Source organism: Pelophylax lessonae (genome assembly GCF_965119305.1).
Source record: "Pelophylax lessonae genome assembly, chromosome: 1".
In the NCBI taxonomy this organism is placed as follows: domain Eukaryota; kingdom Metazoa; phylum Chordata; class Amphibia; order Anura; family Ranidae; genus Pelophylax; species Pelophylax lessonae.
The window spans coordinates 831,528,063-831,555,254 of NC_138768.1; the positions used below are offsets into that span (position 1 = coordinate 831,528,063).

General features: G+C 41.4%; 1 pseudogene across 1 annotated transcript in view; it reads left to right on the top strand.

The window, feature by feature from the left end:
* Positions 1 to 25,613, top strand: part of LOC309549688 (atrial natriuretic peptide receptor 2-like) — a 159,436-nt pseudogene extending 133,823 nt beyond the window's left edge. The window contains exon 2 of the transcript in view: positions 24,946 to 25,613. The product of the transcript in view is annotated as an atrial natriuretic peptide receptor 2-like (transcript). The remainder of the gene's footprint in view (positions 1 to 24,945) is intronic.
* Positions 25,614 to 27,192: the final 1,579 nt, after the last annotated feature.

Below are 27,192 nucleotides of genomic sequence, written 5' to 3' on the forward strand. Positions count from 1 at the left end.
ACATATTGGTCATTAATATAATTCTTAAAGAGGAGTTCCGCCTGGAGAAAAAGAAAAATTAAAAGTCAGCCGCTAAAAATCCTGTAGCTGCTGACTTTTAATATATAGACACTTACCTGTCCAGGGAGCCCGCAATGTCAACACCCCAGCCGATATTCGGGTCAGCTGCCGGATGCTGCCGCTGCCATTCTTTCAAAGGGAAACTAGCAATAAAGTCTTTCAGTTTCACAGCCGGTTACCTACTGCACATGTGCGAAGTGCGCAGCACATTCTCATAGGCTCAGGAGAAGGAGAAGAAGGACGGAACTTTCAGTGGACGGAACTTCCGGTGGGTGGAACTTCCGGCGGGCAGAACTTCCGGTGGGTGGAACTTCCGGCGGGCAGAACTTCCGGTGGGTGGAACTTCCGGTGGATGGCGCAGCGGTGCTGTCTCCTGGAAGTAGGGAAGGGTACCTGTCAAAAACAGGTACCCGTTCCCCCCTCCCCCCGCCTGAAAGGTGCCAAATGTGGCACCGGTGGGGGGGAGAAGGCAAATGAGCGGAAGTTCCACTTTTGGGTGGAACTCTGATTTAAGTCATAAGGATTAAATTAGGAATTTGTCTTTTTTTGTATTTGCATAATTGTACAAGTGTATTATCATCTTGAACAGTGTGCAAATAGCCAATTTATGGCAGACTTTCCCTTACCTCCTATCTGGTGGATAAATCACTACATAACCAGATTAATAGGTCTTTTTGTTTTATTTTTTCTTTTCTCTCCATGGTCTCTATTCTGTTGGTCTCCGCTCTATTTTCATAGACTACTGCTAGGACTATACCAGCATTTCTGACTTTAATATTTTATACATTTTTTTTCAAGTATATAAATGAAAGACGTACATTTTCATTGTGAAACTATCATTTAATTTGCAGTCTAGGCTTTTCACTTGATGAATACGTTACAAAACTATCGTCCGTTACTGGGTGAAGTTTGACGGCTCATTGAAGCTCTGTTATATGCCATTTAATGATCATGATTACAACCGTACATTATTACCAGCCAGAAACTGGGAGCTTTGGAGACACCCCATTGAGGCTAAACTTTTGAGAATTTGCAAGTTTATTTTACAAATAAAAGCATCTTTTCAGGAGCACATACCATTTAACGCAAATATTTTAATGCTGAGCTCCAGGAAGATATAAAAGACACAAATGAATGCAGCTCTGTAGTCAGTTATAGATCATTGAATGTATTTTTTAAATTTGACTTGGTATGAGCCTCCTTCAATAGGAGTGTGAGAGAAAGAGGCAACATAAGGAACCAATATTGACATGAGGCATGCTGATAGCAGGAGAGAGCAGTTTGACAGAAAGATGAGCTCATCACTGTGCTGCTTCTCCTTTACCTGTCCAGTCACAGGTGGGGGTGGGGGTGGGGGTGGGTGCAGTTAAAATTGAGCTCAGAGGAAGTGGGTAAAATGATCTTGGCCATCAGACTGAGGAGATCAAGGGTCAGAAAAAAGTATTGCAGAAAAAATATTTGGACTGAAGGTGAATATGGCAGCAAAAGCTGGTTTAGATTTATTTATTTCTCTTTCATTGAGCTATTCATTTTTATCTTGTTATTGTTGGCTGGTTTTCTGCTTTAACTTAACTGGCCTGTTATGTGGACAGTCTGGTCACATTTTTGGATTTCTTCCAATTTTGAGGTCTTTGTAACTGCACCTTCTGGGACCTCTCAGGTATAGAGGTATCATTATTCTCTGCCCCATCCTCATTCCTTGGCCATATTTTCCTTCTCTTTTTCCCATTCTTCTCCCCCGCACCCCTTTTTTTTTCTCTCTATTTCTTTCTCTTGTTCTTTGTTTCCTATTTCTCTATGGAATTATTTGTTCTTTAATACCAGTTTCTTGTAATCATGGTACTCTGATATATACTAGTTATTTTATGCGTGGTAGAACCGATGTATTTTTGCACCATTTTCAGAGCGATCTCTAACATTACACCATCAGATGGATGAAGTGATAACTTTTTATACTAATGCTCGGTTCATCTTAACATGTCATGGTGATCATTATTGTTATTACAATCACTGTGAGGCCTTGCATTATATCACTTTTACCTTTATGCATGATTGTGCATTACCTAGAACTTGACATGTGCTTTTACGCTTATATTCTGTATTATTTCACTAATGAATGAATTCATTAATTAATGAGTACTGCTTGGATCTTGATAAAGGGGACATACCCGGAAAGCTTGTCCTGAAAAATTGTATGTTAATGCAAATAAAAAAAGTATCACGGACAGTACTTAATTGTCTCTTCATTAATAAATAAAACCATGTTTAACTGGCCTATAACTGTAATATATTCCCCTGTTAACCTTCCTAGCAGTATTCCCGAGTGTGGCTCGGGGTTAAATTTCAGTGCCAAAAGCAGTAACCCCGAGCCACACTCGGGGTACCGCTAGGAAGATCACTGGATCCTGGTAGAGGGGTTATTTACCTTGTCACCGGGATCCAGCGAGGTATCCCGTTGGTGTGCGGTGGCAGATCTTCCTCCCGATGCTCTGTGTGCCCCGGCTTACGTCTCCTGCGACGTGATGTTCGCAGGGGGGTGGAACCGGCGGCAAATTCAAATGTAAAAACACACCAAACACACTGATACCATTCAAAATAAATTAAATTCACATTAGTTTGCCCCCCAGTGCCCTTTCCTGCAGTTTGACTGTACTTGTTTTATATATATATATATATATATATATATATATATATATATATATATATATATATACATACATACATACACACTTTAACTTATTTATAGTTTTTTTATTATATTATAATTTATGATTTTGTGTTTCAAACTTTATCATACCCGAGATGTTATAAAGAAGAACGCACAGTAAAAAAAAAATCATATGTAAATAGTTGGTTTGGGCTGCTCATTCTTAAGAATTACATGCAAAATAATTGTTCCGCTTTCAGCACCTAAAATCCGAAAGAATCATACCGCCAGGGAGGTTAAAGAATTTCCCTAGATGGGTCCTGTTATTGTGTTACAGAGAGTGAAAGCTAGGAGGCACTTCTAAATCATTGCAGGAGGCCTTTTTCCCAGGTAGAAGGAGTAACTGGGTGAGGATCCAACACTAAAGCTTTGGAAGGTCCTACAGTTCTACTGTCAAAAGGAGCGCCTTAATGGTTCATAGAGAGCCACCCTATTTCACAGAGTGATGGTACAAAGATGTGGCTCAGCTGCAAGCTCAGTCCTTATCTTGATGTTAAAGTTTGAGATCTAGTAGGTGAATTTGGTACCGCTTGACCAATACACGTTAGGTTACAATTGATGTAGATCAAAAATCCCCGGTGAAAAACCACCTAGTTGTGTTCTTAGGATGCTGCCTGTCTGATCATGGTGAGTGGACTGCTCAAAAGATAATCTGCTTTTAGGCATACATTTGGAAGCACTTAGAATAAACAGTCAAATAGCTTAGAATTGTTATGAATATGTGTATTTGTCAGAGCTAATAAGTAGGCAAACAATAAAAAGACAAAAATTATTAGTTGATAGTCATGCTCAATAAAATATATACAAGGGGTATATAAAACGTAATGCAAAAGTGGGCATAACCTTATTATTTTACACATTGGTATAGTAACTCTTCCTCTATAGTAACTCTTCTTTTTCATTGCAGGGATAATAGTTTCTAAGTAGAAGTAACATGCCATCATTGACTTCTTGATGAAAGAAGGGTGCAGGCTTTTCCATAGAAGGATACAGAATATTTACAGAGATGACACCATTGACAAGAGCAATATCTTGTCATTGGTGACTCTTGTCAGTGGTGTCATCTCCACAATGTTCTGTAGCCTTCTGTGGATGTTGGACAGGCTGTACCCCTCCTTCATCAAGAACTTGTTAGGTTAAGCCGACCATACACAATTCATTTTTTTTATAGTTCCACCAGTGTATTGAATAAAAAGAAAACATGAGCTCATTCCCCATTAACACATTCAGTGTGGATAGGGGAACCCTTACCTCTGAGTTATTGTAACCTACCAACCGCTGAGTTATTGTAACCTTCGCACCATCAGAGTACAATGATCAGTGTTGCCAACCATACCTGGAGGCACTGATCATTCAGCAAAAACCCAACAGGCTGGTTGTCGATAGATTGACTTGTGTACAACTAGCCTGCCCATACATGGATTAAAATTTGTCCGGTCCCTGCTGAACCAGTCGAATTATGATCCACTCTACCAAAATGTGAAGTTTGAACAACCTCTAAAGTTAAAGCGGGACTTCACGGAAAAACAGAAGTTCTGCTCTTCCTTCTCCTCTCCCTCCTCTTCTACTTTTGAAACATATTTATTTTGGGGAGGAGAGTGGGGACCTAGTTTTGGCAGGTACCCACTCCCTGTTTCCATTGGAACCACTTAGGCAATTCCACCAGAAGTTCACCTCCTTCTTACCTACAACCTTCTATGGCACATCACAGATCCCAGGAGTCTGTGGGACCATTCACACAGCGCAGCTCATGTATGCATAGTGGGAAGGTAGCTGTGAAGCCGCAATGGTTCACAGCCAGCTTCCCACACTTAGCGTGGCAGAGCTGGAGATCCAAAGGCGAGTGAAGAACTGGCCCAAGTGAGGAGAGTGCTAGATCCCTGGACAGGTGTCTTATTTTTAAAAGCCAGCAGCTATAATAATTGTAGCTGCTGACTTTTAATTTTTTTAAAAGTGACTAGAGAACATCTATAATAAAAAAGCTATGCCTGCTTTTGCATTACTTTCAGTACAACCCTTGTATCATATAGTGTTAGAAATTCTATAAACATATATTAAATGCATGAAAAATAAATTTAAAGCCGAACTCCAGCTTTTATTACCCTTTTTTTGGGCCTAGCTGGCCCAAACAAACTATGGCCCTCACTACCATGTGAGGCCACTTGATGTGTGGCATAAACTGTACGTAGCTGAGGCTATATACAGCATACAGCACTGTGTTTTGGGTTGGAGCCAAGACCTCCTGTCGCATACCCTGAATATAATAGAGTCTATCTGAGAAGAGCTAAGCCATTCATAGAAAGCGTTGTATTTTAGCAACAAAAACAAAGCTTCCTCCAATTGGCTGAGTCAGAGAGGCGGGCTGATAGTGTCACAACATCTGTCTCAGCCAATCAGGAAGCTTTGTATTCATTGTTAGAATATATTTTCTGAATAGCTGAGCGCTGATCAGATATTGTGTTCTGGGTAAGAGAGAGGAAGGTCTTGGCTTGCACCTGGAACACAGTGCTGTATGCTGTATCTAGCCTCAGCTACATACAGTTTATACCGCACATCCAGCGGCCTCACATGTTAGTGAAGGGAGAAAACGCTGCTTCAGGTGTGCGATGGTAGCTTAGAGGTGGAATATCCCATAGAGTGCTAGCACCGGCCCGCCTCCCTGGAAAACTTGTAAGAAAAGAAACGGCCGCACATCCAGGAATTCCAATTGCCTTTAATTTCCAAAGTGATGACACCAAAGACACCAACATAGGGTCACGTAAACGCGTTTCGCACATACATCTTGTGCTTAATCATCACATGTTAGTGAGGGACATAATTCCTTTGGGCCAGCTTGGCCCAAAAAACTATGTAGAGTGTAACAAAAGCTGGAGTTAGGCTTTAAACTTATGTTAAAAACTGGTGTGTTTTCATGAGGTCCTTAATTCGAAAAACACTTTGGCTCTATGGTATTGTATTCAAAATACTTATTTATATCAATTCCAAGCTTTCAACCATTTATACCATTTCCAACTTTCTTAAAATGTTGTCAAAGTGTGAGGGCTTCTTTGGGGCGGCTGACCAATTCTCAGCAGCTTACTCTCACTATCCAGAACTACACATTGCAGGCTTGCTTCTGTAAAGATAGATACAAAAAACTAATAAATGAAAAGTGAACTGGCAGTTACAATTTAAGACTGAATGTTCAAGTTGTTGCATGAGCCCAGCTGTGACTGGTTCTCTTTTAAGTCAGCCTAGCACATCACAGCCACATAAGAAGTGGGGGGGACGCTTTGCATTCAGTGGCCTCCTCACCACCGGGCTATTTACTTCCAACAACTACAAATTTATGTTTGTTATGTGAAAATTGCCGGGGGAAATGATCTGCAGCTTGAAACGCGTGCTGTATATTGCAGGGAACTTCAAAGGCTTGCCAAGACTGGTAAGCTACATTACCCCAGGTGTTGTATCTCATATTTACAGAAATGTTTTTCTTTTACTGTCATCACAACCACTTATAGTCGAATTAAACCAACATTAGAGAATGAAGACTTTTTAAAAGCGCAGTCCAGAGAGAAAACAATAAACTAAATCTCGTGTTATTACTGGGTAAAATATTTTCACTTGGAATGAAAAAATATAAATTGTGTAGCCAATTTTACCCTGGGAATATTTTTATCAAGCTGCTGGTTGTGTAGTAATAATAACAGTACCAAATTTCGGTTGCAGTTTTCTTGTATCGTATTACGACATTGTTAGGAAAAACACTTCAAAATTCTTTTAATAAAAAAACTGAAGTTCTAACCCAAAGTGAACAATTTTTAAGAAATAGAGTAATGATCTAGAATTGCCCTATACAATTAGTTTAATTGAATATTTATTAAAGTTAACATAATATTTAAATATTTAATAGAATATAATCTAAGAACATTGTAAGTGGGAAATAGGGTAATTGGCGCTGCCTGTATGGTGGGTGTCAATAAATAAATAAGTATAAAAAATGTGATATAGCTGTGCACAAGATATATGTGTGTAAAATAGAGCAATAATAAATATATATTAAAAATACACTATAAAATTATATATGCAATCAACACCTGATAAAATGCAATATGAGTGAATGAGCAGTGAAAAACGTGAAGAAAGTACAAGGTGTGTACCAAAAACAATAAATAGTAAGTGGTATGATAAGACCTAAAAAAATAAGTAGATGCAATAGTAGAAATAGTATGTGCTGGTGGTATACAGTGCTTGGTAAATTGCACTGAAGATAAAGTGAAAAATAAAAAATATTAGAAACAGATAAATAAAGTGAATCGCACAACAAATAGTGCAAGAATGTGCACAATAAATGACAGCTAGATATCAGGCTGGAATAAAGTCCAATAGGCCAATATTGAAAAAGAGAAAAGAAAATTAGTCCATGACTTGATAGATGTGCAGATAAATAGTGGGAACAACCTTATGATAACCCCAAGGTGGGTGACTGGCGAGGTGCAGGGTGACCCCTAGTAAAAAGACCTACTAACCAGATATACCCACCCCACACAGGGGTATAGAGCGGGTAGTGGAATATGGCTGGGTGCTCCTTCCTTTGACTCCTTACCTCCCATCTGTGATGGGGGAGAGTGTTGTGGGCCATCCCTGGGGTCCGGGGTGTCCCAAAGAGAAAACAGGCTTAGTGGGGTCTTCTCCTGGTATGGTAATGTAATATCTGGCGGTACATGAGTGAGGTCAGTCACTCGATGGTATGTACGGGTGGGAGGGTCACATAGGGCAAAGAAAGGCTCGATAGTGTAATATCGTTTACACCTTTATTTAAATTAATGTACAATAAATGGGTACTCACATGCTAAAAGTAAATTCAGAGTGAGGAAATGGCGTCCTGGAACGCAATGCGCTCCACCAGGATACCGGAACCGGAAGTGACATGACGGCGCTGTACGCGTTTCGTCATCAGACGTCTTCTGCCTAACAACGTTGCCTATCACTGGATTTAGATGATGACTCCACCAGTTTTCCTTAAAGGGTGACAACAGGAAATAATTGGAGTTTTTCCTTAACCTCCTTGGCAGTATTCCCGAGTGTGGCTAGGGGGGGAACTTCAGTGCCATTAGCGGTAACCCGGAGCCACACTCGGGGTACCGCCAGGGAGCATCACTGGATCCTGGAAGGGGTAACTTACCTTGTCCCCGGGATCCCGCGATGTATTCCTGCAGCATACGGTGGCCAGATCTTTCGCCTGATGCTGTGAGCCCCGGCTTCCATTCTCTGAAAGCGTCGCAAAGGGGTGGAACCGGTGGCAAATTTGAAAAGTAAAACACACAAACACACTGATATATTGTAATCCTATTGGATTACATTACTAAATTAAATAAATTGACATTAGTTTGCCCCCCAGTGCTCTTGCCTACAGTTTTACTGTAATATATATATATATATATATATATATATATGCTTTAACTTATTTATAGTTATTTATTATATTATAATTTATGATTTTGTGTTTCAAACTATATCATACCTGAGATGTTATAAAGAAGAATGCAAAGTAAAAAAAATAATCATATGTAAATAGTTGGTTTGGGCTGCTCATTCTTAAGAATTACATGCAAAATAATTGTACCACTTTCAGCACCTAAAATCAGAAACAATCATACTGCCAGGGAGGTTAAAGGGCGACAACAGGAAATAGGTGGAGGTTTTCCTTACAGGGTGACAACAGGAAATAATTTGAGTTTTTCCTTAAAGGGCGACAACAGGAAATAAGTGGAGGTTTTCCTTAAAGGGCGACAACTGGAAATAATTAAAGTTTTTCCTTAAAGGGCGACAACAGGAAATAGGTGGAGTTTTTCCTTAAAGGGCGACAACTGGAAATAAGTGGAAGTTTTCCTTACAGGGCGACAACTGGAAATAGGTGGAGGTTTTCCTTAAAGGGCGACAACTGGAAATAAGTGGAGGTTTTCCTTAAAGGGCGACAACTGGAAATAATTTGAGGTTTTCCTTAAAGGGCGACAACTGGAAATAATTTGAGTTTTTTCTTAAAGGGCGACAACAGGAAATAAGTGGAAGTTTTCCTTACAGGGCGACAACTGGAAATAGGTGGAGGTTTTCCTTAAAGGGCGACAACTGGAAATAAGTGGAGGTTTTCCTTAAAGGGTGACAACTGGAAATAAGTGGAGGTTTTCCTTAAAGGGCGACAACTGGAAATAATTTGAGTTTTTTCTTAAAGGGCGACAACAGGAAATAAGTGGAGGTTTTCCTTAAAGGGTGACTACAGGATGTAAGCGGAGGTGGGGAAGCCATCCAACTTCTAGGAAGGGAAGCGTTAAAAGGAAACCTGTTGGTTTACTCAGTATGGGCAGATACAGGTTCACTTTTACAAGACAACATGCAGGATATGATCCATATTTGACAAAATGCTGATTTTGAACCAGGTCGTAAACTTAAGTAACAGCATAAAAGTGCACAACAATAACAAAGTTTACCCTTTCCCTACACAGTGTATGAGCAGGCTTTTGTGAGTCAAGGCAGCTTCTGTTGTGTTTTTGATAAATACAGTAAATCAGTGTATGCACCTTGAATAGAACTCTGTGCAGTTCTGTGTGTTCTCCTGCCTTCCAGCTGAAAAAAAAGCCCTGGGTGTCATAACATTGACTTTGCCAAGTGGCGTGCTCTTAAACTATGAAGACAAGATCAAATGGGAGGTAATTGAATGGGAGTTAAAAAGTTAAATGGATGGTGTTCTATCAGATTGAGGTCAGGACTCTGTTCAGGCCAGTCAAGTTCCAGTCAAGCCCTGGGTGTCATAACATTGACTTTGCCAAGTGGCGTGCTCTTGAACTATGAAGACAAGATCAAATGGGAGGTAATTGAATGGGAGTTAAAAAGTTAAATGGATGGTGTTCTATCAGATTGAGGTCAGGACTCTGTTCAGGCCAGTCAAGTTCCTCCACCCCAAACTCACTCATCCATGTCTTTCCAGACCTTGCTTTGTGCACTGGTCCAAATCATTTGGTGGAGAGGGGATTATGGTGTGGGGCTGTTTTTCAGGGGTTGACCTTGGCCCTTAGTTCCACTGAAGGGAACTCTTAGGGCGTCAGCATATCAAGACATTTTGGACAATTTCCCACTCCCAACTTTGTGCGAACAGTTTGGGGATGGCCCCTTCCTGTTCCAACATGACTGCACACCAGTGCACAAAGCAAGGTCCATAAAGACATGGATGAGCGAGTTTGGGAGAGTTTTGGGAGAGAGTCCTGACCTCAACCCAATAGAACACATTTGCGAATCATTTGCCCAGAAAAAAAGAAAAATGTCCCCGGATTTCATTTAAAAAATTTGGTCACCTTATAAGATGGTCCACAAGGTGGTGACCTGACTTCTCTCAGGTCACCACCTGTCAGGTCACCACCTTGTCAGGTCACCCATCTTATAAGGTGACCAAATTTTTTAAATGAAATCCGGGGACATTTTTCTTTTTTTTCTGGGCAAATGATTCGCTGGCCATTGGAAATGCTTTGAAAGTCGATCCATCCGAGGTACCACTATTCATTGGCAAACAGGGAAGGAGTGGAGAGGATCCCAGGTCAGAGCTTATAAGGCGTATAATAAGATATTCGGAGGTGAGAGATTAGTACACCTATAGGGGCACAAAAGTGAAGAAGCACCCCACTATTTTCTACACTGTTTGAGGTGGAGGGCTAAAAACCCTATATGCTATTACCTCTGTCTGGACACATCATTGGAGTACATTCCTTTTTTCCCACCTTTGAACTGTTTGAGTCACCTGCAGTATTTGGAAAGGACTGTGTGAAAATATGCACATCACTGTTTAATGCACTTAACACTTTACCTGTCACTTAATTGGTTTTATATTTGATTATTGTTATTAATGGATTATGGATTGCACTGAGCACTTTATTTATTGATTATATAGATTTTATATTTTATTTATTGAGATAAGATTGTATATATCCTTTATCTATTTATCTATTTTTTTGCATGATATATCGAATGTTTTTTTTAGTGTATGATCCACTCTAACTATTGAATCCACTTATGCACTTTATACAAGGTACACTGACACACAAATGAGATACACAGTTTAATTTAATTTTTTCACATTTATTACACTCCTATTAGAGTTCTACTTTAATTTTTAATTTTAATTTAATTTCATCACTTCCCAGAAGCGCTGTACCCCCCCAACCCTCACTACAAGTTCCTTTACTGCATGGTTTTCAGTAACGGTACATGCAGCATCTAGGAAGTGTTTATTTAATTTAGACATTTCCTTGGACAGCGCGAGACTCATAACATAATGCGTATTCCCATAGACACACTCCTAAACCTTGTGGACAGCCTTCCCTGCAGGCGTCCCAATACTTTTGGTAATATAATGTATGTCTATTTGTGGATATGTTTATATGTTATTTATAATCGGTTAATAATAAAAGACTGCTATGGCCATTGTACTCCATCTCTAGTCTTGTGTGGTTATTCTTGGAAAAGGTTAGTGGAGGAGTGGTGGTCAAGCAGTTTTGGAGGGCTAAGCATCTTTTATACCCTAGTCATGTGCCTGTATCACCTAAGTATACTGAATACTTTCTTCCAGATATTGAGACACATCTATGCCCATTGTGAGTAACATGTTGCAGACATTTACAGACACTGGTAAAGAAATAAGAGTTAAATGGTAATGTGTTTGATGTGATAAAGAAAAAAGTCTGATCCTATACTGTACACACATTGAAGTTTTGGATCAAATCCATTTCTCACTGCTGAGTGTCTGCTGGTCTAAAAGATTTTATATTAAAATAATGTATGCAGAGAGGACACAATGGAGGGCAGAGGGGGCAACAATGGATAAAGCCCATGACTGTAAGTGGATCAATAAATACACAAAAGGATTCAATTAGTATTGAAAACTAATTGCAAAGTGAAAACATTTTTTGGCAACAAAACGACCGAGGGAAGTGAAATCAGCAACAGAGCATTCAGGAAAGCTAATGAGACGTAGACAAAACTCAGAGTTTAACTAGGACGTTTACAACTACTCAAGGTCAAATCTCTATTTGTCTCTCTTAAAGTGATAGTAAACCTTTAAAATAATAGAAAAAAAATGAACAAAGCATATTACTCTTTAGTGGTTACTTGGCACATTCCAAAGCACCCGGTTTCATACTTGTCTACTCTCTCTTCTGACAGGTTATGCCAGCACCAAACAACCATGATGGAAGGCTTGGCCACCCCTTTAGCACACAGCAAATGATTGACAACTTCAGCTGTGCATGTTTCCCTATGATGAAGTGTAGAGGGGGTGTGTCCTTTCCCTTCACTCAGGTCTCAGATTACACTGAGCCCTCTGCTTAATGCTGTGCAGTGTGTGCAGAGCAGGCCCTACCATGGGTCCCGCAGGGTTTATTGGAACCAGGCGGCACTTTGAGAGGGGCGGCAAATTGACGCTCAATACTTTTTTTTCATCGATTTTACATCTCAGCGGTTTGCGGTGCGTTACGGGCGGCATTTTCCCATCTCATACTGCCGCCCGTAGTGGCAACTGATGAGTATGAGGAGGCGGAGCATCTCCTCCTGGGAACATCCCTTGCGTGATCGTGGTGAGCGCACTGACCTCAGACATCAGCACACTCCATCTCACGCAGGGCAGGCTGGATCTTCTAGGGTGGTGGGTACTGAAGACAAAGGAGAGACAGGAGGACTGAGGACAGACAGTGGGTGTTTGGTGGACTGGTCTAGTGGTGAATTATGGAAAAAGTTAGCAGTATATATAATATTTTCTAAATGTTATATTTATATAAAATAATGGATTTGCGGGCCTTTTGGTGGGTGTGTTTTTTTTTTTTTTTTTGGGGGGGGCAGCATTTCCGTCTTAGACCAAGGCAGCACAATGTATACAGTTGGTTTGGGCTGCTCATTCACAAGAATTACGTATATATATATATATATATATATATATATATATATATATATATATATATATATATATATATATATATATATATATATACACACACATACATTTGAATTTGCCGCCAGTTCCACCCCCCTGCGAACATCACGTCGCAGGAGACGGAAGCCGGGGCACGGAGAGGATCGGGAGGAAGATCCGACAACGCCGGACACATCGCTGGATCCCGGTGACAAGGTAAGTAACCTCTTTTACAGGATCCAGCGATGCTTCTGAAGGTACCCCGAGTGTGGCTCGGGGTTACCGCTTTTGGCTCTGAAATTTAACCCCGAGCCACGTTCGGGAATACCGCTAGGAAGGTTAAAGTGAAAGGGTGCTTTGTTCATACAGACTAGAGCAACAGTGTCTCCCTTATTATGGCCCAACAAGCTTACCATACTTTCCCTCCGCTCCATGTGCCCATTGGGAGATTTGGGAGGTAACCCTGTGCATACTCCAGGTGGTAACCTACATCTTCCACAAAGCTGACAGCTTTCTCTGATGTGAAAGGGGGACTCGGATGTGAAGGGGGGGTGAGGACTTGGATTTGAAGGGGGGATGAGGACTTGGATGTGATGGTAGGATGAGTACGCTGATGTAAAGGGGGAGGGGCAGAGCTGTAATATGAAAGAGGGGAATCTGATGTGATCCCATTTTAGACCAGAGTGTCTCGGGATTTTGCATATTTTGAAAGGGTCACAATGACTAGAAAGCAATATAATGAGAAGCACCGGTCGATAAGATACTCTCAATAATTTAGCCTGTCCTTGGAGCACATGATGCATCGGACTGATCTGAAGGCTCTATAACACTTCAGTTAAACACATCAGAGCTGTATATTATGTTTGTATGATATTTTTTTGCAGTGGCCCCGCTCTGTTATATTTCAATTTCAGCCCCCTGACATTTTATTATTAGGCCTGTCATTGAGTCAGTGTGACATTACATGATGAAGTGACTCATGGAGGGAATATTCCTGTAGTAGTGGCTCCCGGACAGCACAGACTTCATTCATACATGTCACCGAGTGAGGCTGAGATTCTGGAAGGACAAGCTTCCGTGGGTAAACAATTGCAGAGATCCTACAAAAAACCATATTGGGGTTCCAAAGATAACGTTTTCCTTGGTTCCATTAACAAGACATCTTAGAGAAGTGCATGCATGCTAAGAAATGCGTCAATGTAGCACTCGGGTATTTATTACCTCTCAGAGATCACAGTACTTCCCCTGACAAAGCCTTCATCTACCTTTGTCTTCAGAAGGATGGCACCATCTTTGGTCAGGCATTATCTAGGGTCACCATCTACTTCCTGGACTGAGATGCCGGCTCAGAGATGACACAGTCATGTAAACCCTGATGTATGTGCAGTTCTTGGTTGTGTTTACTAAATTCTAACCCAGCTCACCCTTGCTGCAACCTCCCACCTAGTTACAATGTTACCATCTAATAACTTGTAGAGAGGAGACTGAGGAAATGCTTCCTCCTGCCTGCAGCAGACTGATGACATCATTTCAGCCTAGACAACGTTACTGGACTTCTTTTGAAGGCCTATTCATGCCAACAGGAGTGTGCTATGTCTACCTGGTGGTGTGTGTTGTGTAGGGCTGGTGCAATGTGTTGCCCAATGCTGCCCAATACATGTGGTGTGAATGAGACATTAATGATAAAGGGGGAGGGATTATTAATGATACTGGGTGGAATTCATAGTGTCGTAGACAGTCCTTTTAGAATTTAATTGGCTGCTGCACCAAAATTTTGAGGCTTGCAGCCAATTTATAAACCTGTGCCCTTCCTCAGTGTACTCCTGACTCTCAGTAAGGCCCCTTTCACACTTGTACGAACTGAAAGTCGCGCGACTTTGATGCGACTTCGACCCGACTTGAACCAATGCTTGTGTAACTTTGAGGTCTATAGACCTCAAGCCGCATCAAAGTCAGACCAAAGTAGTGCAGGGACTACTTTGAAGTTGCCAAAACTCGAAGTCACACAGATATGAATAGTACTCATTGAAAATAATGGGGTACAACTTGTCAGGCGACTTTGCAGTCCCAAGTCACAGGACAAGTTGCACAAGTGGGAAAGGGGCCTTATCAGCAGCAGGAATGGCCAGATCTGTGTGGCTAAACTCAGGAAAAGGGGACCAGACTTTGTATAACAATAACAAGAGAAGGGAGTCCCGACCTAGCACACAGTGCCGGGACAAGATCATCCAGTGCCCAAGGCAAAGATGCCAAATGCCACCCCCTTTTCTTTATGTGGAGGAGGGGGAGAGAGACCACAGACCGCACCTCCTCCCGGTTCTTTCTTCCTCTCCTTGCCACTTCCAGCACTGGGCTGACAGAAGCAGTGATGCAGCTGTCACTCCTCCTGTCAGCCTTATAGTAGAAGGAACTTGTGGTGCCCCCCTCCCCACAATACACGCTGTGCCCAGGGCAGTCGACCATTCTGCCCACCCCTTGTCCCCGGCCCTGTTAGCACATTACCATAATAAAATGTATTGTAGAATAAAAGCAACAAATCTTATACAGGCATACCCCGCTTTTAAGTACACAATGGGACCAGAGCATGTATGTAAAACGAAAATGTACTTAAAGTGAAACAATACCTTTTATCATTTCCTAGGCAAGCTGGCTGGCCACAATAGGATATGTTGTAGTCCTGGGTCCCCTCACATTGCTCCCTAAGTTTGGTATCCCTGTCACTTATGGTTTGGGAGTAGTGCTATGTCAAGCTGACCAAGATTTCCCATAGACACCAATGTTAAAAACTGGGAGTAATGCCATGCCAAGCTGACCAGGCTGTGTCCGTACTCGCGAGTGTACGTGAAGTGAGTGTACTTAAAACGGGGTATGCCTGTACTCACAAACACCTGGCAAATAAAGGCATGTCATAACAATTGAAAATATCTACCTCCGGGTCTGCTATAATTGACCAGTGGTGTGGGAAGACCAAATTAAGTCAGTATTAGTTGACGCGTTTCAAGGGAGAACCCTCTTTATCAGAGCCAAAATAGTGAATGGCCAACTACTTCTTTATATACACACACATTATGCTAAAAAAGAGGGCCCCACCCTCAGGAGTAAAAGGGGGTGGGATGCAGGTTGCCAGCAAGTCATGGTCACAACATGTAGACATCCCATACTATATAGAACAGCAACCAGCATGTAGGCTATGTTTAACATAAACATAGCCTACATGCTGGTTGCTGTTCTATATAGTATGGGATGTGTACATGTGATCCATGACTTACTGGCAACCTGATCATGTGTAACGCTCCTGCGTTTTATGTATGATGTGGATTTTCAGCTGCAGAAATATTCCACTTCAGTAGTCATGTAGAGAAACGCTGAGACACCAATCCAAACTCTCAATGACTCATCATGTGTGGATGATCTCAATTCAGCAAGTAAATACACACACTCAATAAGATGTTTCCTAGAGTGACTTATGTATATAGTAACACAGTGATGATAGGCTGAAGAGACAGGTTGGGTAGAGATGGTAGATGACAGACACTTGAAAGGAAATGTTCTTGAAAGTAAGATAGTAGCAGATGGGATGCAGATAGGTTTAGCAATCATGTATGGTAGCAGATGACAGAGTAGCAGGTGGACATACAAGAGAGATCAACCCAGTGCAAGAACAGGTGGTAGTAGGCTCAAGAGCTAGCAATCTTAGATAATGCAGATGTAGTAATAGTCCTTAGTATGCAGAGCTAGATAGTGTAAGCTTTAGTATGAAAGTTATAGAGGTTTCCCCTGTGGGGTACTTATCACTAATAGCAATGTAGTAGAGGAGAGGTTCGTCAAGAGCGGATGATCCGGTAGCGGGATACAGGGATCAGCGCAGCGTGGTTCCGACAGCAAAGTATGCTTGCAAGCATGAGAGCTTCAAGACAGGTTAGCATCAAGGCACAAAGCAGTTTGAACGAACACATGTGAGTGAGAGCCGGCGATCTAAATAGCCATCCAGTCCGGCGCTCAGTGATGACAGCATCAGTCTTAAAGGTGTATGCGCACCTTACCAAAAGAGAATGGTGGGGCGCATACACTTATGAAAGAGTAATTAGGGTACCCAAAGGTACCAGAACATTACATCATGGAGGAGCCATGATTAAGCCCCGTGGGAAGAGTGAAACATGTTGGGGTGTGACCTGAATGGAACCTGACCTGAGGCTGCTTCTACTGTAGGCATTGTTGAGGTTTACGGGATGTGAGGTATCTAGCAAGTTTTTGTTTCTTACAGCTGTGTGCCAACCTTGCTTGTGTGGATGGGGGAATATGTTCCTGCTGGCTCCCCAAATCTCCCCATTGGCTGATCAAAAAAAATGAGCCCACTATGGCTGGCCTATGATGGATCTGATGAAGAACCCATCTCTCAGTTCCCTATCAGGCTTTGCCCATCTAGTGGGTAAATTTCCAAAATATAGGCATTGCAATATTTGGATAGTAGCATCACCATTATCCCTGGCACCTGTAGAGGCATTAGAACACCTGTCAGGTTTTATATTGCTGTTTGTTTTCCTTTTAGCGAGATTCACTCTCCCCTTTTATCATGTTACCGTTACCACCGAAAGTTAAAGTGACAGAAAATCCCACATTTTGGGTTGTCACCCAAACAGGAATCGGGGGGTGGGGGGGGGGGGATCTTCCAATGAGGACACTAATTCTGGTGACAACTAGGGATTCCCAAACTTGAAGGGATTTCCTCTCACTTCCTGTTTGGGCTATGGGATAGGAAGTGTAGAGAAACCTCCCCAAGGGGACACAGATGACGGTGGTCATAACCCCCATTTACTCTGAAATGGAAAAAAAAGTTTTGTCTTTAGTTCTACTTTAAGTTAAAGATCCGAAGTCGGGTGAACACTTCTGCAGAAAGCAATTCATTAGGAAGTCTAATTATTTCTCTCTGCAGTGGAATCCAAGCCAAACTGTCACTATGAATAACAGCCTATAAACACTGGAAAGGAATATTTATATATTTATACAAGTCTCCCATTCCTCATCAGATACAAGCAGTAATGGAGTTCTTCCCGAGCACAGCTAGACCCATGATATCACTGCAGTTGATAATAGTTGTAATAACAGTTTAGCAGATTCATAAAAACCACCACCCACAAGATTCATCACCACAGGATGATTGTACTAAACATTTCCATCAATAATAATGAATAAAGGATGAAATTATATGTCAAAGTCTTAAAAGCTGATTCTTTTTTTTTTTTTAATAAGTGGCCCAATTAATAAAAATAAAACGCAGGCCCTGCTGCAATACTCACCTCTACTCCTGAGCTTTTTGAAAACTTACTGCCCCATAAGTCTAGCACCTGTTTCTTATGGGTCAACCTGTTAGCAGGTGTAGTTAGTTAGAGTTAGCTAGTTTGCCACTAGGTGGCTCTGTCCCAAAATAGTTTGGTAATGGGGAATTATGTAATTGGGTGTTAGGTCCCCTTTTAGACAAAGCCTTCCTGTAGTGATGTGATAGGTGGAGTTACTGCCCATATAATGCCAGAAGGGGAGGAGCCTTGTGACTTAGGGCATGGGAGTCCCAGAGTGATGTATATGAAGTCAGCTACTGCTTGGGCCCTGCTCTGATCTCAAGTCCCAGGTAGGGTTGCCACCTCATCCCTTTAAACTGGAACACACATTACTTACACAGGTTCTGTGGCTGATTAATCTGGTAATTATACCTACTTGGTGCCTTATCTGCATTAAATTTGCCTCAGAACCTGTGGAATTCATATGTGTTTGTGTTTAAAGGGATGAAGGGGCAACCCTAGTCCCAGGGGAAGTGTATAGTCTTCAATAGATGCATTGGGAGTTGTGAGCTAGACCCATAGAGCCTAATGGGATCTCTGAGTGAGTATAATGATCCCAGGGAGCTTAGAGCAGATCAAGGACTGAGCGGTCAGGGACCATGTGATTGCTCAGTTCTTGGGCTTAGAGCCAGTGGGGGACAGCTGCATCATCAAAGCAATGCAGCAGCATGGAGGTAAGTATGTGTTTTTTTTATAACCCCAAACTTCTCCTTTAAAAATACACAAATCTTTTACAAAAACCTGCTTTGGGGAGGCCCTAAACCTGCATGTCCGGTCACTGAATAATTCGGTATATTTCTTAAAAAAAAAAACAGCAACCTGGGATCTGTAGTGCTCCCACCACTAAATGATAGAGCCCTGGCTGTCTTGTGTTAATCAACAAACCAGGAAGTCTGTCATTAAGGCTCCATTCACACTACCCCGACTTGTCAGGCGACTTGTCAGCCTGACAAGTCGCGGTCCCTCGCTGTCCATGCAGTGCTACAGGACCCGTTCTAATAGGAGCGACACAAGTCGCTCCGACTTAGAAAAAGGGTCCTGTACTACTTTGGGGCGACCTCGGAGCGACTTGCATAGACATTCATTATATGAAGTTCGTGCAAGTCGCGCCGAAGTCGCGGTGCATGGGACTTCACAGGTCGCCCCCGAAGTCGTGCAGAAGTCGTGCCACTTCAGTGTGAATGCGGACTTAGTGGCAGTAGCATGTATTCATTAAAGAAAAAAAAACAACAAGGAAAAATCGAAATAAAAACAGCCACATCTTGAAAAATATCCCTTATACATGCCCCATGATATAAATCTTACTTTAGTTACAGTGGGGTAATAGACCCACATCTATCATGACCTATCACATCCACCCAACAATATTTACCCAGTGCCAGTTTGTCAGTTGCTGATTAACAAAGCTTCCCTGCCGCTACTCCAGCAACAAATGACAGATCCCCCACTGGATTCTGTATGTAAACAAAGGGGCAGGTATCCTGAATGATGTCATTTACCAAATGTGGAAAAGGCAGTTTATCCTTGTGTAACCACCTGACCACCTGCCCACAAATTAAGATCATGACATCTCAGGTCTGTACACAGGTGCGGTGCGGAAAATTTTACTTGGCCTGCGGCATTAAATAGCTAGTAAATTTTCGTTTAATTAGTTTTTATTGAAAATATTTAACATAAAAAATCCGCAACTGCAGCAAGGTACAAAAAAGTATATGTCGTGGTATGAACAGAGGTATAGTTACCAAAACATATAGAACAATTACGCATATGTAAAATAAAAAGCGAAAAGCAATATTAGCCTCTAGGTGAAGGGAACATTACCTTACATCAGAATGCAAAGGTAGCATGAGCTGTGGAGTACCATATTGACCAGTCTTTCCATACTTTAGTGAAAGTGGAGGTAGATCCAGATCTAATGGACAAGAGTCTTTCATAAGAATATATAGAGTGGACTATATGGATATAGTTTCTGAGACATTAGGTGCCAGGTTCCCTCTCCAGTGTTGAGCTTTGCGGCTAGAAGGATACTCGTGGCTATTTTCATGCATGGTATGAAGACTGTGTCAATTCCCAGGTTTAGAATGGCTAAGTCTGGGGATGGTTGCATTATGATGCCAGTGACACTGGAGATGTGCCTGAAAATTGAGCCCCAAAAGCTTCTAGTGTTCTTGCATGACAAAGCATATGGAAGAGAGTACCCACTTGACTGCAACCTCTCCAGCACTCTGAGGTGCTATTTGGGGAATAGCTAGTTCCTTTTGAAGTCTATGAGAATGCACTGCAACCATGTGCCAAATGCTTGGCACGTGGTTGCACTGTTGCATTTCAATGTCAAACCCCCTTCTGGGGTTTCCGGCCTGAGCCGGGCCCCACTGCCTCCTGGGATTGGTACGTCACAGCTATCCCAGTAGACTACTTAGCAGCATGTATGCTCACAGATGGCAGATTTCTGTTATTGCTCATCCCATAGAAGCTGGCAGCATTTGTGCACATCCGTAGAACTCTGACTGCCTGTGCACAGATCCGGTGTCAGTCTCTTTCAGCTCCCAAACGTCCGGAAAGTCCAGCAGTGCATCTGCGCACTTGCAGGTTTTTTTTAAGAATGGCAGCACAGAGCAGAGGTGGGGGAGGTAAACCAGGAGTCCTGCTTTAAAGCGGTTGTATCCCGCTTTTTGACTCTTTTACCTACAGGTAAGCCTATAATAAGGCTTACCTGTAGGTACAAATAATATCTCCTAAACCGGCATGGTTTAGGAGATATATACAGTGCATGCAGCCGCTTGCGCGAGCGGCGCATGCGCTCTGAAGGTCCGGGGGGACCTTCAATTAAGTTGCCGGGAGCTTGCCGGAAAAATCACTCCCGCGCGCATGCGCGGGAGTGACGTCATTGCGGCTCCGGCCAATCAGCGCGCTGGAGCCGTCTCTTCCGGCCAATCAGCGCGCCGGAGCCGCCGAACCCGGAAGAGACGACGAGGGATCATGGCAGCGCCCGCATCGATGTCCGGGGGTCCGTGTTGGGGCTTCGTTTTAAGGTAAGTTACACATAATGGGCTAGTATGCGATGCATACTAGCTCATTATGCCTTTGTCTTGCAGGTTTTTTTTTTTTATTTTTTTTTTATAGGGTTTACAACCGCTTTAAGGAGTCAGCAGCATGGCCTCTTGAACACCTGCAAACCCCCACTCAATGGGGTTGATTTACTAAAGCTGGAGAGTGCAAAATCTGGTGCAGTTCTGCAAAGAAACCAATCAGCTTCCAGGTATTTTTTTATCAAAGTTTTATTGAACAAGCTTAAGTTAGAAGCTGGTTGGCTACCATGCACAGCTGCACCAGATTTTGCACTCTCCAGTTTTAATAAATCAACCCCCCCTGGCTTATGAGGAGCAAAGAAGCAATAAAGTTCACCGCCTGTGTAAAGGGAGCCTTATGGGCCATACACACTATACAATTATCTTTAGATTTGTTCCTTTAGATTTACCAAAACCAAATAATATGAGGTCAAATCTAAACACTTTCAATTTGTATGCAGTCAGGCAGTCCCCTTTTATTACATAGTTGACGGTAAACCTAAAGGAAATCTAACAACAAAAGTTGTATAGTGTGTATCCAGCTTCAAAGTGTTACTAAACCCAGGACCCTGCATTCACTATATCTGCTCTCCCACAGTACACAGAACATGGAAATGCAATTATTTTAGTAAATATAAAATGCTAAATACATTTTCTCATCACAGCAGTATATAGCAGTCTTGTAACTTCTATCAGTGCCTGGTTAAAGCTTGTAGGAGGAGTTTTCATTCTATTCTGACTGTCCTATGAGGCTGCAGGACCCTTTGCCCTCTGTCTGGACAGTGATTGGCCCTGTGCTGATCACATGCACTCTCTGGACAGTGATTGGCCCTGTGCTGATCACATGCACTCTCCCCCCCCCCCCAAAAAAAAAAAAAAAAAAAACTCTCTTTAGCAATACACACCAAACTGAGCATATGCAGAGTGCCTTCTAGGGCTCTGTATTATCAGCAGATGGATTGGGAACTGTGGAAGAAGGGGAGGATCAAACAGCCTTTTTACACAATGCGGAGGATTAACCCCTTAGGTTCCACAGTGAGTATAACAAGCATGCGTTACAGCAAATACACACTGATTTTACTGTTGTGGGTTTAGTAACACTTTAAATATAAGTTTGTAGAGGAAACGGCAAAATAAGCTATCTGTTAATGATGGATTGGATCTAAAAAACGCTCATTATGACATCCCTTCACATGATAGAAGACTCTAGATTAGGAAAGCATTAACAGGACTCCTTTGAATTAATAATTTTGGGCGATATTCAGCATTGGTCTCATTAGCCTGCGCTGATGGTGACACATTGATGGATGTCAGTTATTTCTTCATGGCATAATGTGACCCTGCACAGCCCCCACCTTCCCACAAACTGCCAAGAAAGTGTAATTGAACTCTAAACAGTGGCCTGGGCTGAAATCTACTAAAATCTGCCGCCTGGTCCACTGACATCAATAATCTTGACAGGTGACTCACCGACTGGGATGTTCGGGTACCACGCTGATGGCAGCATTGCAAACTCCCACTTTGTGATGGTGTGCTGGACTGTTCACTGCCTGCTGTTCTGCTGCTGGAGAAGGGGTGATGGTATTGGGGGTCATTCACATGGGCTTAAAGGGCAATACACAACCAAGAAAAAGCTTAGACAACAGGCGATCGCATACAGCCGCAACCAGTAGAATGAAAAAAATAAATGCAGAGGTGTACAAACATCCGAGTGGTTCCATCAGTACAGGGATAGATGAGCACCCCTACATGCAAACTGCCAGGCTCCAGGATTGCTTATCTGTCTCTGTATAGATGCAACCGCTTAGATCCACGGCTACATACAAACAGCCGCAGTGTCAGTCCGCCTGTCATTGATTTGTACAAATGGCTGAATGCAAACTCCTGTGACTCATGTGCGCCCCTTTCCAATTTGTTAAAGACCATCTTTCTCTATGTTTGCCAAATCTGAGTATAAACAGGGGAAATGACTTTAGAGATATTAAGAGGCATTGAACCTACTGATAGGAGAGAGCAGAGCAACAGAGGAATTAGTCAAATCTGCTGCTGCTATATATGTGTGTATATATATATATATATATATATATATATATATACACACACACATACGTATATGTATATATATATATATATATATATATATATATATATATATATATATATATATATATATATATATATATAAATGTATATATATATATATATATATATATATATATATATATATATATACATACACATATATATATATATATACATACACACATATATATATATATATATATATACACATATACACATATATGTATATATATATATATATATATATTATATATATATATATATATATGTATATATATACATTTATATATATACATATACGTATGTGTGTGTGTATATATATATATACCTGAATAAACAAGCCCATAGCAAAAATGTAAAAAAACGCTTCAGTCTATATGGGGTAAACAAGTACATAAGCTGAAATATTTAAAGAAACAAAAGAAAAAAAAGAAAAATGTAAGGCCTCTTGCACACTAAAGCTTAAAAAAGCTCAGTACAGTTTTTTTTTTTTTTTTTTCTGAGCTAAAATAGAGCCCATTTATTATAATGTGCCTATGCACACAGGCGCGTAAATGAGCGCCGTGCATTCTTCAGTAAGAACAAAATAGAAAAATCTGCATTTTGGACAGTAATTTACGCCTAATGCGCGCAAATACGCACAATTGCGCACAATTAAACACACACGATTATACTGTTGATCTGAAAAATGCTAATTTGCATATTTTCCCAAAAACAAGAGAATACATTTGCGCAAAAAAAGATGCAAATTTGCACGAACGCATATGCGTGAAAATGCGCGCATTTCAATAAGACAAATTTACAGCTGAAAAAGGAGATTCTCAAACAGGAGTATCGTGTGTAACAGGCCTAAGAAATACTTTTAGGTGTATATATATATATATATATATATATATATATATATATATATATATATACATTTTATGTGTCTATTTAGTAGAATCCCTCCATATGATGTCACAAAGACAGAAACTAGAGGCCCACGTTACTTTAAAGAGACACACACCATCCATTAAAAATACATAAATGTATTACATTAAAAAATACATGAAGTATTATATAAAGTTAACTTATATTTTGTATGTACAAATATTCTATTTTTTATTGATGAATATCATTGACATTGTTAAGATTTTCTCATGCTCTATTTTTATATGTATTTTTTCATATAATAAATGTATGTCTTTGTAATGTATGTTATGTGTCTCTTTAAAGTCCCGTGGGCCTCTAGTTTCTGTCTTTGTGTACATTTTGGGACTGAGATACACATTTATTCCACATATATCAGCTTGGTCTTTTTGTATCCTTATGTTGTTACATAGTTGCAGTTTATATCTTGTATATTTGTATTTGAATAATGTGTTTGTTTAGTAGAATGTTGTTTTTCATATGTTGTCACTCTCACAGTTTATATTTTATGTGTTTGTTTAGTAGAACCTCTTCATATATTGTTACATAGTTGCAGTATGCAGTATACATATTATGTGTCTTTAGTAGAACATCTCTGTATGTTGTTACATAGTTGCAGTTTATGTATTTTGTGTTTATTTAGTAGAACCTCTCCATGTGTTGTTACATAGTTGCAGTTTATATTTGATGTCTTTATTTTGTAGAAGATTTTCATGTTACATAGTTGCAGTATATATACAGTATTATGTGTCTATTTATTAGAATCTCTCCATATGTTGTTACATAGTTGCAGTATGTGTTATATATATTATGTGTCTATTTAGTAGAATCTCTCAATATGTTGTTTCATAGTTGCAGTCTCTATCTCCAGTCTAATTCCCCTCCTGGTCGGCCAGCTCCTATAGGAGGAATGCAGTGGAAGGCAGGACTGATGGCTTCCCATCAGACTCCCCCTGCTAACCACACACTGACATTGGCCTGCAGTCCTGCCTGACAGCAACCTGCGCTATGCTTGGTCATGGTCCCGCATTTCGCTGGCATTGCATATGGCGCTGGAATGGGCACAAAACAAACTTCTACTGGGGTTCCAGGTGAAAATAACCTCGTACCTGACCTCAGAGCTGGAAGGGTCCTGCTCGGAATATGTGGCCCCCCCTCAATTTTGTAGACTTAAAGTTTTACCACAACCCTGATGTACTTTCTGGTCCAGGATGTCCCACCTCCCCGGGTGCCCGATTTGCCACCCATTGGTGCCTTCTGCTTGTTCCAGCCAGGGCCCTGGCATTCGGCTTAAACCTGATGATGATCAGTACAATACAACGGTGAGGACGGGCCCAACGGCCAACAAGCTTGGCGAGTTTGTATCTCACCTTCATAACCACTTCAACTGGACTCCTCGAGCTGCTCTCATCTACCACAATGTCAAGAAGGACGATCGTCCCCATCACTTCATCATTGAAGGGGTCTTCCTAGCCCCGGAAAAGTTCAACAATCTGACTGTGCACATACCCTGGAGATGACGGTGAGGCCAGTGTCATTCACATCAGAAAAAGACAGAGTAGTCATCGAGTCTTCCCATTTTTTTTTTCAATAACTTTATTCTCTGACTATAGATCTATGTTTGTTCCAAGCAGGTTTGAAGCCAATTACTGTTGGCTGGCTCACTACCCCTCCTGGTAGTTTATTTAAACTATCGTCTACCCTTTCAGTAAAATGAATAACTTTCTAAGATTAGGTTTGAACTTTCCTCCAGTAAGTTTGAGGTCATGTCCCCGTGTTCTTGATTTTGGTTTCATATTGAAAAAAACTGCCCTCCTGGGCCTTATTCAACCCCTTGATGTATTTAAAGGTTTCAATCATGTCTCCCATTTCTCTTCTTTCCTCCAGACTGTACATATTAAGTTCCTGAAGTCGCTCTCGATATGCTTTACCCCTCACCATTGTTGTTGCCATCTCTGAATTTGTTCTGTTTTATCAATATCTTTGTGTAGGTGAGGTCTCCAGAACTGGACGCAGTATTCTAAATGAGGTCTCACTAAAGATCTATATAGAGGAATCAGGACCTCCTTCCTCCTGTTGGTGATTTCTATAGTCAGGGCTTTTTTTCTCAGAGAGTAGGTGCAGGAACTCCCTCTTTTGGACTTACCCCTTGTCTCCGCCCCCTACCTACCTCTGTGAACCGTTCCTTGGTTCCAGCCACTACCCACCTCCCAGTACCATCCCTTTTAGAAAATACAGAACAAAGTAACATTTGTGGTACTAAGTAATTTTATGGAATTTGTTAATGATAACAAAAAATCAATAAAATAGATCCCATGCAGCCAACAACAATATATCCCCCAGCAACAATAGATCCAGCCAGAAACAATGGGCCCTCAGCAGCAACAACAGATCTCCCAGCAGCCAGCATCAATAGACTGCTGCCTAAACAGTAGATCCCCCCAAGCAACAACCGACCCCTCAACAACATAAAACCCACCCCAGCAACAATAGACCCCCCTGCAAAACGAGATCTCTTCCAGAGACAATAGATCCCCCAGCAGCCACATTAGATATTCCCAGCAGCAATAAATCCTCCTGCAGGAATAGATCCCCTCCAGCAACAATAGGTTCCTCAGCAGCCAGCATCAATAAACAGTGTAGCACAACCCAGCACTCCTTGCCATTACATACATTCAGGGCTGGAGGTGCCGGAACTGCGTTCCCCCGTGTTCCCGCTGAAAAAAAGCCCTGCCTATAGTGATGCATCCTAGAATTGCATTTGCTTTTCCCACTGCCCGGGAACACTCTTCATTTTGCAATCATATTTTGCATATCAAGTTGCATTTGAAACCACAGTGAAACATAAAATAAATGCTAGTTACATTAGTAAAACCAATGTGTTTTCCGGTGTGCAAACAATTTCAATAAAGTGCAAATTTACTATAACAGATGCAAGTGCACGCACCCTTTTAAAAGGTGACATGCAAACAAAACAAAAACAAAAGTCTATACAGAAAACTTGAAGGGAAGTGGTGCCAGTAAGTGGTGCCAGTAACAGGATCTACAGAACATAGACCCTGTGTGTTTCATCATGTATGACATCATCAGGGGCTCAGC